Raw genomic sequence first — 16,393 nt, forward strand, 5'->3', positions numbered from 1 at the left:
TGACTGAATAAATGAGAGCTAAAAGGAGGTCAGTAGCTGATGTCAAAACATGTGAAGAAACACTACCAGGCTTGAAGACCTGCCAAATCTCACATGTTGACTATTGAATCACATTTTCCAGCCTCCTTTGAAGAGTGCCAGCCCAAAACATGCTGCCTTGCTACCCCCCATCCTACATTCACTGTGGGGGCACAGGGACATGGCAAAGAGCTCTGTGTGTGGGGACACAGAGTGGGAGGCAGGGGCTGCACCATGGCTGGTGGACGTGGCTACTGCAATGGCCCTTCCCAGCTTCTGACACCTGTCCTGCATGTGGCTGCTTCATACAGACACATGTTCTCCTGTGGACATGTGGGCACCCAGAAGAGGTGAGATCTGACTTCCCAAATTCATGCCAAGGCTTGTATGTCTTCCACAAGAATGCTGTCACTTTGTGCTTTATGCTTACCATCACAACGTTAGGTTATGGGATTAAAGGTCCTCCTTTAAAGACATAGAGGAGCCTGGGAACACCATGGAAGGTGAGAGAACCCCAAAAATGCAGCAGGGAAAGGCTTCCCTGCCTTGCCCAATCAGAGCTGTCTCAGGGAGCCTCATCTCCATGGGCTGGGGGGACACCCAGCACCAACTGTCAACTGAAGGCTCTGCAGAGCACCTTATGGCCGTGAGATGCTTAGGAGTTGTGGGACACATTATGAGATGCTGGTAAAAGCATTTTGGGATTGTATGAGGTTTATTATGGAATGGTTAGGGGAGGAACAAGAGGTGGGGAAAGGGAAGGACGAATGTGGTTTAGGGGGCAACAAGCAGGAAAACAGAGTCATAAAAGAATAAATGGGGCCAGTTCCATGCAAACAGGCTGCTGGTCTGCTGGTGCCCTATCTGTCATATCTGCAGTCTTCCCTGGTTTCTTGTTGAAATCCATTTCTAACTGTTTTCCTGCGTTAGTGTCCCCCATTCTGTGTGTATGTGTGTGTAGAGGGTACAAAGGCCAGCGACAGGAGTCAGAACATGGGGCAGGGGACCCATGGGTCTGGGTACCAGCAGCTGGAGCAGCAGAGAGTTCCCAAGTCAGTGTGTGATCATTGGTGAAGATCTGGCCAACCAGACCAGTTAGCAAGGAGGAAAAGTGGTCCAGGAGCCAGGCACATGCGTGCCTCTGTGGGTGAGACAACAGGAGGAGCTGTCTACAAGAGGGACCAGGAGGTCCAAGCCAACATCTAGAAAGACCATGGGGCTGCTTGTGTGCATGCCTTTCTGCAGGAGGCCACATGGGAGAGGAAGGCTGCAGGGACTCAGGACCAACTAGTGGATGGGCTTTGTGTTTAAGGCCATTTACTGGATGGATCCATTGAATGTTCAAGCTATCTGTTGGAGGAACCACCTTTTACACATGCATGCATGTTTCCTACTAAAGGGCCTGCCTCTGTCCTTCACAACCTGTGAGGAGAACAAGATGAGACTGTTAGAGATGTTTGGATTTGGGTGAGTGCTCAGAATACTTGTCTGTGATCTATGTGTCTGGCCATGAATATATTTATATACATAATGTTTATGTGTACTCTGTGTGCATGTGCCTACCAGGAATATGTGCTCAGCCCCATTGTCAGTTGGACCTGGGGGTGGGGATGCAGCAGTCTTGGGTCTGCTAGGCTGCTGGATGCGGTGACTCCCTAATGTGTGCAATGTGAAAAGTACACCACAAGCTGTGTCATGTGCCAGAGAAACCCCCATTAGTACCTTCCTATTAATCAGTTAAACACAGAACTTTAGGCAAAGTACTTATCATATGCAGTAACATACTGAAGTATAAAAGCAATGTACAGAGAAACTAATGTAGTTTTGGTCTTACAGCTGCAGTAGAATCACTGAGGAAAGGAGATATCTAGCATAACTTCATTTAAATGTGTTATAGTTTGCACCCCATTCTTCTAATTACTCTGCTGAAGTACCTCAGATGATCGTTTCCAGATGTCCTGGTTTCAGCTGGGATAGAGTTAATCTTCTTCCTGGTAGCTAGTATGGTGTTATGATCTGGATTTAGGAGGAAAATAATGCTGATAACACATTGATGTTTTAGTTGTTGCAGAGCAGTGCTTACACAGAGCCAAGGACTCTTCTCACTCCACCTTGCCAGCGAGGACACTGGGGGTGCACCAGGAGCTGGAGGGGACACAGCCAGGACAGGTGACCCAATGACCAAAAGGATGTCCCATACCATGTGGCACCATGCTCAGCAATAATGCTGGGGGGAGTTGGCATCAGTCAGCTGGTGGTGAGCAATAGAATTGTGCGTCACTTTTTTTTTTTATCTTCTTTGTTTTTCCTTTTTTTTTTTTTTCTTTTTTTTATTAAACTGTCCTTATCTCAACCGATGAGTTCTCACATTTTTAACTTTTTTGATTCTCTCTCCCATCCCAGTGGTGGGGGGAGTGAGCCAACAGCTCTGTGGTGCTTAGCTGCCTGTCAGGTTAAACCACACCAGTCAAGTCAGAAAAAGAACAGTGTGAAAGGACTTTTCAAGGGAAGAGAAATCTATTTGAAATACGGGAGTAGACATTTGAGTCTTTTTCTGCCATCTAGAAATCAACACTTGCAATTCTCAGATGTCAGCCGCTGAAAATATACTAAGGATTTCAGAAAGCCCAGCAGAATGCTTTCACTACCATTCCCACTCACAACAATGTCTCAGATTTTATGATCAGGTTGGCCTCCAAATTCTTGAAGTAACACCTCCTGAAAGACCCTTTTATATTGGAGGATGACAAGGGACACTATTTAACCCAGATTAAGCCTCCTTGCCCATTTTCTTTCCTGGTGTATATTGCTGTGTTGCATTCTGTTGCTATATTTCCACACCTCCAAATCCCCTAGGTCTACACTGGAAGAGGGAGACAGAATCGCAAGAAGGGTTCACATACTTACGCTGTCATTCACATAAGTCTCTCAACAGCAACAGAGATTGTGTATTGCAGCCACACAGGTGACAGCCCAGGCTCAGGTTTATTCTGCTAACATCAGACACTTCTTAGGGGTACCTAAATTACTGGCAGTGAAGAGGCTGGCAGTGGAGAGAGACAAGTTTTTCTGCAGGGCATTCAGATATGAAGACCAGAGCAGCCTCCTGGAGATGACTGTTCCTCTCCACTGACCATACATGAAGCACAAAGCTATATTGCTGCCGACCTTAATGCTTCAAGGACATATCTAACTTGAGATAGGATGTGTCACATTTTATTTGTGTAGATTATGCGTAAGAGTTTGTGTTCACCTAATGCACAGATGTACAGATACATTTTCTCTGTTATCAGTGTATGAGCTAGTATCACAGATGGACTAACCTCAGAGTAGAGGACAGCTTTTGGCCAAAGTGGGTATTAGTGAGACTTAACAAAAGGAAGTGAACACAAGTCTGTCTTTCAGACCTGGGTTGTGTGAAGTATAATATTGCTTTAAGTCATGGTCCCATATAGTCATCTTGGCCTGACACCAAGACTCAGATGATATCCAGCTATTTTATAATCACAACCACACAAATTTGGAGTAGACCTTGTACAAGAAAATCTCTCTCTCCTCTCCTCCCAATCTTTTCCTAATTCCTCATAAGCATATGCCCACATTTAACAGCAACACACTAAGCTAAACAGTATTCTGTGCTCTAAGAAGGTCCCTTAAAAAACGGAGCTCTAAAAAATGGGTTTGCACCCATGTGGTTAAGTACCTTGCCCAAATACCCCAGAGACATTTGCAAAGCAGCTAGCTGGAGTACATCTGTGCTTAAATTTAAAATAAAATAAATAATAATAATAGTAATAAACCTAAGCCACTGAATATATTTCTCAAATATTTTTAGAATTTTCACATCTGAAATGCTAGATGATAACTTCATGAACAAGGTGACCTTTCACATTTACTTTATTTCATAAAATGGCCCCAAACCAAGATAGAAGCGATTTATGATACCTGCAAGTTAACACTGGAAGCCAAAAACCCTGAATATCAAAATCCTAACAAAAGCAGGGCTTTTTCATGCAGATTTTTTCACACACACACACACACACACACACACACACACACACACACACACACACACACACACACACAAAAACTGTTTTCAGAAGGGAAAAAAAAACCCTTAGCATATGTTTTGTCCATGAAATGTGGAATAAGCAGAAATGAAAGCACCCAAGCAATGAAAGAGAAGTAATACATAAAGAAAAGACTTTTATTTATTAATTGTACCAAGAGTTTTCTTTCAAAACTTCACCCAAGTTAAGCAGTTATGAGTCATGTGCAGATGGTTCAGCAGTGGCACATTTACAGCTGCATCCATCTCTCACATGAAGATGTCTCCACTTGTATTTCCTACCTAGCCACTACCAGCAGCCAGGACTGTGTGGGAGAGTATCCCACACAGATGCCTGAGACAGAAATAGAGACAAAAACCAGACTACTCCAATTTATGACAATTCAGTGCTAAAGCCTGAACAATTACTGCCATGTCCCTCCTGCCATGACACTGAATCACTGACTAATTTCTAAGGCACAGGTTTTACAATGTCTTGTGAATACCAGCAGTAAAATTATTTAACTTGAACCATTTCTTCTTCCCATCTGTTTGGGCAGAAGCTTTACACATGTGCTCAGACCAGCCAGCATCATGGAGACCCTGCTGTCATTTGGGTGGTGTTGCTCTGACAGATGGTTCCCAAGTGGAAGTCAAGAAGGTGATAATAATAGAAACATAATTCATACCCCTTTAAGTGTGGTATGGTTGGAGGTGCAGAGCCTGCTCTAGTGGGATCTGCAGGCATCTAATATGCTTTGTTGTCAAAGCAGTTACCTGGCTTTCAGAAGCACAGACTTTCAGATACATAACAGTGGGAGGAAGCTACTTAGACAATAGGTACAGAAAATGAAAGCAGTAGGAAAGGCTTCCCCAGAAGAGTGCAGAGATTTCATATTATTTAAATCACTTCTGAATAATGGCCACAGGTATATGGCAGATGTAAAAAGAGAAAAGCTAGTGCTGTTTTTAAATTTGTTACATAACATCTAAACATTTCTGTTAGTACCTGTCTCCTGGTTGGCAAATTGATTCTGATTATTTGCATGCAAAAATACAAAATGTCATGTGTCTTTTCACTTGCCACCTTCTAGATAAAGCTGCTTGTACCTCCCCGGTTCACAAAGAAGACCTTCGGTCACACTGAGGGAATTCCTACTGAACCTCATGGGATGCTCAGAATAAGGAACTACTGACCCAAGATAAAGGGGAGCAAAATCAGGACTATGAGGTGATCATTCAATTTAATTAGAAGTACTAAATTTACTCCTAGTGTTGTTTTTTTGTTTTGTTTTGTTTCGTTTTGTTTTTCCTAAATTTTTATTTATTTATTTATTTTGCTACATTCATCTGTACACTTTCACTTTCCCTAAATATAGATTGGAGAAAAGCTGTCCGTCACTCTCATTGATTTCCTTCTCCTGAAAGGCTTCCTGTAGAGTCTCAGCTTCCTCCTTAAGCAGCTTTCCTCAAGATAACAAGTACTAACTGCTAGGTGGTTATCTTCCTCTTCTTTCTCTTGCTGTTGCCATTGTAGAAGTCCTTCCCTTTCTCATGTCTTCAGTCACATCATGCAGAGCATCAGGTCTTGCTGCTTGGTGAGGGGCAGTTTCCCAAGGGAAGCAAAGCTCTCATAGTTCATTGGGAACAGAGTACTCACTGGTACAGGCAAATGCTTTTCTCAGAAAATGAAAGCATATAAGAGCTTGAAGAAAGAACTTCAAAAACATAATTTAAAGTGTCAAACTGGATACTCATCAATTATTTAAGTCAATTAAAATAATGGGAATCAAACACTAACAACAGAAAAGAAAGGATGTCTTAAAATGCTTCCAAACTGATTTTCTTCATCCTATTTTTGTCCCATTGAACTATATTTATCAGTAATACAGGAGGTTCATTCTTTCCTTTGGTTATTTAAGAAGGACAAACAGACGTTTACCTTGATAATATATCAACTAAAGCAGAGCAATACATCATTGTTAATGGAAGGGCAAATAAAATACTTGAAAATTTACCGAATAAATATTGAATATCAAAATACTGCTTTCAGGCAATAAAATAGAAAGCCCTTTCACAGCATGAAGAGACATATACTGTATTTTACCCTGGATTTTTGAGGAAACTTTTCACCGGCTTTGTTGAGAACAGTTCTTGGCCTACAAGTGGAGCATATATAGAGACAGGTTAAATGATAGTGTGATAGTGATAAACAGTGTGAGTAAACCCACGCTCATGTACTAGACTTCTATTGCAAGAATGCATCTAAACTGTCTAACCATCATGCAACATCACGTATGTACTAAATACTATGATTACATCAATTTAAATTTAGTACATTTGGAAATAGATATGTAGTTAGCTAAACCATCAGCCCAGTTGTCATCTTGAATAGGATGTTATGAATCATTTTCCCATTTAGCTTTAAGAAATACAATCCCTTTTACACAGACACTGTGTGAGAGTCAAATATATTTCAGAGAACTGTTTGAAATATAGAGAAGGATGGACCAACTTTCTTTTTGTTTCAAATAGAAAAGAATATTAATTGTCTTTTTGCTTTCTTATTTTTTTCTCTCTTTTTTAAAAAAGCCCAAGTAAAACCCCTAATTTGTTTTCAAAACCCATAAAAAGCTTATGGTTTAGAAGCTGAAATGTGCCTCCAAGCAGTGAGGAAGTACAGAGTGAGCCTTTGTACTATAAATGATCTCTTAAGAATCTGAGTTCTGTGCCAGAGCTCAAAATAGTTATTACCCAAAGCAGGAACATTTTCTTCCCCAAACAGGAGCACTGAAAGAAAGAAAAGGACTCACACCCAACCTATGCATGTTATCACACACCAGTTGAATTGATAAAGTGAAAAGCCTGTTTCTACAATCTTAAATTTTTACTTCTACCAAGTTCACAACTAAAGGAAATAAGAAGACAAACGTAGCAACTGAAGATGGAAAAAAAAGAGAACTCAGCATACTCAAAAGGATTGCTTCTTATTGAAAAGAAACTGTTCCAATTATCATGTGATGTAGATTTCCCAGAAAACACTAGAGGTGAGAACAAACAGAATGATGAGGGTAACACAAGATGAAATTTCTCTCCTTAATGTGCAATCACAGTAACAATTGAAGTTTTCTAGAGAAGATAAGAAAGAAAACCTTGAAACACTGAAAGCCTGGGCGAGTGTTTTTAACTAATGGAATATAATTCATTTTAAATATTGTCACTACTTCAAGAGCTCTGCTGCTTCTTATGTAAGTTTGTGAGATTTGCTATTGAGCAGTACAAAGTACTGTATTAGAAAGGGAGGAATGAGAATCTGGTAGTTATTAGCCATATTCTCTTTGCTGAAATCTTGTATTCAGGCAACTGCTATTTTTTCCACGTTTGCCTAAGACATTTATGTGTTCCCTGTATCAAACTCTCAGTCTGCAAAGTCATTTTAATAAAGATTCAAGTATAAACCTCATGGAAATCTAGGGCTTCAAGGGATCCAACATTCTGCTCAAGGAGAGTACTTCTTTCCAGCAAGAATGCTTCAAGAGACAAAGTGCTGATTTTGTATGTGTGCAAAACTTTCTGCCATTAAAATTGCATTAAAAGGCTAAGAGATTTTGGGTGGGAACAGCTGGAAAATTGAGTTCTTTAGAATTATGTTATACTACAATACACCATGCTATCCTATACCATAAAATTTCTCTTTTGCAAAACATAATTAAAAAAGCGGAAAAATTAGAACCCGGAAGGGGAAGAAAAAAATAAAAATAGAAATTAAAATGAAAAAAAAAATCAAAAGCACAGCATACATAGTAAAATGAGATGAGTATATTTAATAACAAAGCTGTGCTAGCTCTCTTTAGTTACAGTGAAAATGTTCCAATGGCCAACTCTTATTACCCTGTCCAGCGTTTTTGATCACTAACAGAAAATAGGCCAGGTAGTATCACATGGTGATCCTGTGAGCCAGCTGTCACTGGAGAATAGTCTGACCCTACAGTGACACAGGTTTTCTAAAACAGAAGGATTAAAAGAGAAATAGTAGATTTCTGTGATTGCCTGTCAGTGAGGTAAAAAGAAATATCAACCTTTGGCAGACAAATCCCTGCTCTTCTCCTCCATAAAGGAGACTACATTTTGAGTGGTTTCAGTACTGTCTGGGAAAATAAATAAATAAATAAATTAATTAATTAATTAATTAATTAAAGGAAAAAAAGAAAAAAAAAGGAAAGCGAAAAAGAAAGCAAAAAAGAAAAAGAAAGCGAAAAAGAAAAAGGAAAAGGAAAAGGAAAAGGAAAAGGAAAAGGAAAAGAAGAAGAAGAAAAAGAAAAAGAAAAAGAAAAAGAAAAAGAAAAAGAAAAAGAAAAAGAAAAAGAAAAAGAAAAAGAAAAAGAAAAAGAAAAAGAAAAAGAAAAAGAAAAGAAAAAGAAAAAGAAAAAGAAAAGAAAAAGAAAAAGAAAAACGTTGGTGATTGGATTGTAGTAGTGTAAAACTGTGTGAAAATTGTGTGAAAATTGTAACTCACCAGGAGCATTATTCTCCCTACCCAGGGTCTGCAGCTAACTTTCACAACCCGATAGGGCATGTGGTACCCCAATGCATGCTATGTCTGGACTGGAAATTTCCCAGGGCTGGAGGAGGCCCTGATGATGGATGAGGAGGAGGGATTACCAAGAGCTATAGACTGACTGTCCTTACAGCAGATTAGTGCCTCGTGCTCATTCCAGAAAATACATGAGGATTGTGTGTAAACTATAGTGCAAAAAAAGGCTGCGGTGGGAGAGCTGCCCTGTACTAACAGCAGTGTCTCCATGACTCATAGAGCTGACAGCAGCTGCAGCCCCAAGTAGTAGCCATGATTCTAGATGGATTTTGCAACCCATAAAACACTCTTAGACCATTGTTATTATCTTGTTTAGAAGCATCTGGGCTAAATGATTTACATTTTTAGCTTTATTCACCATGTGTCTTTCAAGTTTGGTAACAATAAAACAACTGAAAACTTTTATACTAGGAAACATCTGGGGCTAGCACAGAAGTCAGAGTCAGGATTCAAATCTGGCATTTGACAATTTGTCTGCTAGCAAAATGTCATATCACTCAGAACAGTAGCCCTCAAGCTTTAGGCAAATGTAAGAAGACATTCAAGCCTCAACAGAAACACCCATCAATACTACAAGCCTAAAGCTGCTGTGCACATTGAGCAGTCTTGCATGGAGACAGTACTGGCTGCCCATGTGCATTGAGGTGGATAAATCTGAAGGAACATTAGCAAGATCAAACAGGTAGATATTTTTCTGCTTCAGTTCCAGTCGATCCATCAGCCCATCATTCAGTTCTGAGAGCAGATGTAAAATTGTGAGGAACTGCAGTTTCCAGTCACAAGCTCTGAACAGCCTTTTTCTAAACATACCTGATGTTTATCAAAATGACCAACCATAACACGTTTATAAACCTTTGCTTTGTCCAATGTTATTTTCATATTATTATCTTGCGTCCTTCCTCAGCACTAGGCTCCCAAGTGCTGGCAATGGAAAGAGCTGACCCAGGCAGCTCTCAGGGAAGCCAGAAAGTTATCCATGCTCATCAGGTGCAGGGTTAGGGTCCGGCATGTGTCTGTTCCAGTTTTAGGCAGATGAAGTTCAGAAGCTACAGACAAAAATAAAAAAAATCCACTCCTTATACTTTCTCTTTAGAATCAGACCTCCTTAGATCCCTGCCCCTTTTTCTCTTCTTCAAAACATTTGGTTCATTCCTCTCATTGATAGAGATCACAATGCATATATGTGTGTTTTTCTGCATGCACAGAAGTGAAGCAAGAAGAGAAGGCAGGGGCTTAGCCAGAGACTTCTAGCCTTGGTCTTCAAAATTTTTCTTCACTCACTAATGGCAGCCAAGAGGCTCTCTGATAATCATATCCCAAGTAGATAATTAAGCAGATGTATGAATCACATTTTATTTTAAAGTAACAGCAATTGACATTTTTCCCACTTTAGAATGTGACAGACAAGTATGGACTTCATTAACCTTTTGCAATTTTTTTAGTGGTTTTGTGATTAAGGAGAGATGATAAAAAATGCAAGAACCTCCTTCTTCCTACATAAGTTCTGTGAGGCAAAATAAGTTGAACTATAAATCCAAATATCTTTGTGTGGCCAGGTATAGGTGAAGAGAGATTCTCATTAAGCTTCATTAAGGTTATCCTGAAAAAAGTGGCTTTTTAACTGAGTAACAAAAGATTTCTGTAAGGTGACCTTTGCCAAACATGAAGTATGAAGAGTATCAGTTTTGAGAAAAATTTAATCCCTCTGTGAATTAATAATCAAAAAAAAAAAAAAAAAAAAAAAAAAAAAGACTTTGATCAAAATAGATTTCTTCTGGAAATATGATCTCTATATTATTTATGTGAAAATCATTGACTTACTTTCTGGGGGAAGGACCTTGCAAGATGCAGGACATTTCTGAGGGCAGATCAGGGTTGATTGCCCACTGGAGTCACAGGACATGTCATTCAAGAGTAGAGCTGGGCAGGCCCTCCTTTGGCATTTGCTCACATTCCACAGTAGACAGTTGACACAGTAAGCAGTAAGACTGTTGAGCATCAACCGCTTTTGCTGGCTCACAAAAGAAGGTTGATAGGCTCTGCAACTTGCCATCACTTTCTAGTGACCATAATGACTTTTACCTTTGTTTTCATGCTCAACTACCCCTCCAGCTAAGATGTCTCATAGGGTGAGTTGAATGAGAAAGCTGCCTTTGGTATTTAGAGGAGATTTTTGAATGCACATCTCCCGTTTGGGACCCACTGTCAATTTTTCATGCATGTACTGAGCTTCCCCCCTCCTTCAGGAGACTCCTGATATCTAAATAATTCTCTTTTGGTACCCAGGGTTCAGATAAAGCTAAGATATTGCATAACAATGTCTATTTCACAGAAAAGTTTTAACAAATCCCAGTTTCCAGACAGATATGTAAAAAAGAATGTGTCCACATCTTTTGTGTGTGGATGCTGATGGTGTAATCATCTATAAAGCAACAAGAACTAGTTTAACCAAGTTCAACTCTGCTGTTCCGTTGTTTAACGTACTCCATCTATTGAGCTTGCCAGAGTTCTAAACTGTCTGTCAAACAGATGGAAACATATTGATATATAACATTGCTCTATTGTTTACTTGTCACCTTTACAGGTTTGGGCAGTTTTTACTATTCTTAGTTTTAGTTACATCATTGACCTTATCTAAGTTATTAAATTCTTCAAGCTGAGAACATAGTACATTCATTTTTAATATCAAACAAGAGAAATGATTGACCAGAGCTCTTTCTCTATTCTCCCCTAACTCCAAATCAAGCCTTGTGAATTAAGTACATTCTTTCTTGTAAGGTATTTATTACACCCTTTCAGGCCAAACACAAACCAATTAAAAAATGCCAATGGAAGAACTCTACCTGCAGTTTCCATTTGTTCAATATTAGTGCTTTTCCTTCCATCAGCTATGGAAACAAGCTTGAAAGCAGGTACTGTAACACTATTAGACCAGGGCGGTGTAACCAGAACCCAGCAGGAAAAAAAAAATAAAATAAAAGGGGTTTTGTTGAATAAAGCTGCATTAACTTTTAGGATTTGCATTGTCAAAAGGCTATGAAGGAGTTACTTTCAGTGGGAGTGGGGCACCTGGCTTTGAAATTCCCCAGGTAAAAGACGAACACAATCAGCTCCGTGCAAGGAGAAGCTTTGTACAGGTTGGATTGCAGTGTTTTTTGCACTTCAGTAGTATTTCTCATTTCCTTCTAAATTCATCAGTGTTGTGTGGGGTAGATCTAGTGGCCTTGTCTGAAATCCAATATGTTGTAATTTGTATAAATTCCCTAGCTATATGACTGCTACTGGTACCCACTAGTAGCAGGTGCCCATTTTGCTCCAGGTAATTCTTTTCTTCCTGCCTGATTCTGTTCACGTAGACCATTCATTACAGGCTAATAAACTTGGTTTGATTTACTTGACAGTTTTAGCTGAACTTTTTCCTACACTGAAGAGACGACCATCTGAGAGAGAAGTTTACTACCCAGCATTTGGGGGGTTTATTTAAAACCAATGTAGAAATGATACCTAGGGGCATACTCCAACCCCAGATCAGTTACTGTTGGTGCCTCAGATGCATCTCCTAACAGAGATTCCAGTCCTTTTTCAGAATGAGAGAGTTTTAGTTCTTAGACACTTCCCGACCATGTGCAAATTATTTCTACTATCACCTAAGTCACAGTTTTTAATGAGAAACCCAAAGTACCTTTTGTTTGGAACAGGTTGCACATAAAAAATCATGTTACTCTTCCCTATTAGCAAGTTGTTGATGGATGGTTGCTGTCTCCAGTGTACCTATAGCCATAGCTTCTGATAGGAAGCATCCTCATACTTCTCTTTTTCCATGACTTCTTCAGCTCCTTGCTTTATAGTTATTGATTACTTCTAAATGGTTATCTTCTTGTTTGCTTTGTGCTGTCACAGCTGCAGCTTTCCTTGTTTCAGTATAGTTACCATTTAAGTTAGACCTACTCAGGCCATTCTTACTTTGTTTCTTTTCTATCCAGATGATTCTTTAATTCTTTCCTACAATTTTATATTAATTATTTTTACATACAGATATAGATGAAGAGGGGACATAGAAGCTCACAGGATGAAGCACCCAGAGAAAGCTCTGGGATGGTAGAAGTAGTCCTCTAAAGTAAAAGGGGAGGAGACTATGGACATTGGCATTGAAAATTGTTTTTCCCTTTTATTTGTAAACAAATGTACAACATTTTCATCACCTGGGCAGAAGCCTATTTTAACACCTTCATCATGGACTATGCACTGGGTCAGTGCTTCCAGCAGAATGGGTAGGGTTGTATGCATTATTGTGAAGCACCTCTTCTTCCCCATTAGATTGCTATCAGTCTTAGAATTTGGCTATTATACTGTAAAGAATTATACATAAAAATCTGGGACCTGTATGGCTTGTTTAGGCCTCTTATACTGACCAGAATTCTAGCACCCTAACACTAGATGCATTAATTCATCCTGAAAGGTTGATGCATTTTTTTCCTGAATATGTGACTTGCAGCCTGACTAACAAGGAGTTGTTGTATTTTATGCTGTAACTACAAAATTATGCAGAACTCTTTAAAGAATACAAATGCTTAATGTGTTTGCTGTGCTAAGTGTGAAGAGGGCAAAATGTTTTGCATATGCTTGTATCCTAAGGGGAAACAGAAATTTCATGTCCCAACACACAGAAAAACACATAAAATCTGTTTCTTCCAGAACAACATCATTGGATATAACATCCATTTTCAGGATGTGCCTCTAGTAAAGACAGGGAAAGTAGCCTAACACTTTTGTATCTGTACTTACTTCCTCTGGCATAATTCAAACAATTACACTTAGTCTTCTGTTCAATCAACATGATGTATTGAAAGCATATTATTTTCTACAAATTTCAGCCAACTGAAATTTATTTTCTCAGCTTCAGTTACCACAAATTAAATCGTAGAATGGCTGTGATCTTCTAAGTGTCTTATTAGTGACTTTCTTACAACATGAACAACTTTAGCAACTTGTTCATGAGTGTGGTATGTTTCACTATTTGCAAAGGCAATATTTTTGATGTGTAAAGGTAATCAGGTAGGTAGCTGTCTGTGTTTCTCTGGCTGTTTTCTTGGGGATTCATTTAGAAAACAGTCCATTGACTTTTGGACCAGGAAGCTTTAATGTCGTGCACACTTATTTACTGTTAGCACTAGAAATTTCATACAGCTCTCACGTTTACAGCATCATATTCACAAGATGATATATCTTACCAGTCTGAATCTTTTCTTCTTCCTCACAGCATATTTTTCTTACTTCCACAAACTCTGAGGAGAAATCCCAGAGAGAATTTTAGTCAAGACATCCTAAGAGCTAAAGCAACCTTGTTAGTGCATTCATACAGAAGTGGGTCCAAATCAAAACCTGTGGTCTGTGATTCCTCTTCTGGAATTGCAGGAGCATCATACTAATGGTTTCTCATTGTCTACAGTGATCTAAATCTGTGCAAACTGGAATTGAAACACCACCACCTGGTTTTGATTACATGAAATGTTCTTTCACTTTTATTTTGTTCAATTACATATCAGTCTGCAAAAAATCATTGCTCCATCTCAGATTTGTTAGGAAAGTTAATCCTTTTTGCCCAGATGAAGACTTAATCGTAACAATCCATGTGCTTGCCACCTTCAGATAAACAGCTGTGATACATCATGCCCAAATTTGCTCATGATGGCTACCCACAGAAGCTGGACAATGCTGGAGAAGGGGCTGCACTGATAGGAGCCCATAGTGAGTTTTCTACAGTGTCTCATTGTATATCAATAAGGTCTGATGCATAGAATGATTGATTCTCCCATCTCCAGAAAGGTGTAATAGCAGCAGCTGCAGATTATAAAGAAAAGCAGAAAGGATGGACACAGGGAAAGAACATTTCCCATGGAGGAATGACTAAATAAACAAAATCTCTTTGGTTTCGAAGAGGATATGGCAGAGGTCTGTAAAATGGCATCAAAAAGAAGAGGAATCTGTTCTTCATTGTCTGCTGGAGGACAAGAGCCTGTGGACCTCAAGGGGTAGTAAGAGGAGACAGGTCCCTGGCAAACAGAGGGAGACCAGTCTTTACACAAGGGAACACAGGTAAGTTGTGGATCTTCTGGTTCCCAGAAACTGAAAAGTTTTAGATTTTACATGGGTTTATGGGCTACCTTGTGATAGAGAATTCCACTGAGGGCTACAAAAATATTTAAAAACAGGCCTTCTATATTAGGAAATCTTTGGGCTGGTAAGAGCTGGAGTCTGGGACAGTACATATACTTTCCTATTTTCTCCAGGCTGCCACTTTAGTCCACTGTAGTGCTGGTCTTCACAATTCCTAGAAACATTTAATATTTGGGGGATTTTTTTCCCCTGCTAATCCCCTCATGATGGTGTATGCCTATAACCATTTCACATAGAGGTAAAGATGTTCTTGTTTACAAATCAAAGATAAAATAAATAAATGAATAAATAGAAGAGGTTAAGAATGTTTGTTTTCACATCCAACAGTGTCTTTCTTTCTTAGTCCAACTGAGGAAGTGTCCAACCCCATCTGGATTCACATCTTATTTCTATACATAAAATCCTTTTGACATTATTAGGGCAGGCTCCATATTTTGGTGCTTTTAGCAGTCGTGCCTTTGCCATAAAGAAAGAGAGTAAAATATTGCAACCTGGATTGATATGTCCTGTTGCATCACAAAAAGGTACTAACCAAATATACGCAGCTCAGCATTTGAAAATATCACCGTGACCTAGTGGAAGATTTACTTTTTTTGTCTTTCGCTACTGTCTGCCCTTTCAGGTTGGAGAAACGAGACCATACCAAGCCAAAGTAATCTTCAAGTAAAAAACTGGTTTGAACTGGCAGAACTCCCTGTTCTACCCCCAGCTTGGAAACGGTTAAAAACAGAATATTAATTATAACAATAACAAACAAATCAGTGGGTAAATGCACTAATTATATTTTCATCATAGACAATCTGTGTTACATCCACTATCACTTTGTTTCAAAGAAAATATTTTGATATTTTCTGGCTAGTTTTTGTCAGGTTGAAGTAGAGGTTTTGTGATAGCCACATATAGAGCTTCTGTAGGCTTTTATATTTCTGCATTTTAAGTGCTTTCCTGTGTTTTTTAATTATTGGCTGGATAACGAAGTAGATAACAGGGGAAAGAGGGGAGATGTTTAAGGATCCACTAGGTGTTGACAGCATAAAACCTTAAAAGTACAAGTAGTTGCAGCTACAGACTTTTCCTAAAATAGCGTAATTGTTATTTCCCTTCTTCACAAAAGCATTGTGAGAATTCAGATGCTTTTTCTTTGTACAGCACATGAAAGGTAAAGAATGCCAAACAATTATACTTACTCATTTTGTAATGTATGGCAGGAGTTTTTATTGGCATATCCTTGTTAAAAATGATAGGTAATATCATTAAGTAATATCATTAACTGTCTGGTCCTACACAAATAATCTATTGTATCGATCGCCCCATAGAAATAAAATGCTGTAGCAATTATCTAGTTGAATGAACCAGTAAAGGCTAATTTCCTTTGAATGCTTTAGAATTCATTTCAAACCTTGTAACTGGTCATAATATCATTTCGGTATGGAGACAACTGCCAATGAAGGCATCATATTATGGTGTTCCTGTTTATAAATAGAACTGAATCCTAGTTGATTTTGCCCTTTAGACTCTATTTCGTCCCCATCCCCCGAACCCTGCCCCACCCTTTT

The sequence above is a fragment of the Netta rufina genome (assembly GCF_964035555.1).
Source record: "Netta rufina genome assembly, chromosome: 2".
NCBI classification, from domain to species: Eukaryota; Metazoa; Chordata; class Aves; order Anseriformes; family Anatidae; genus Netta; species Netta rufina.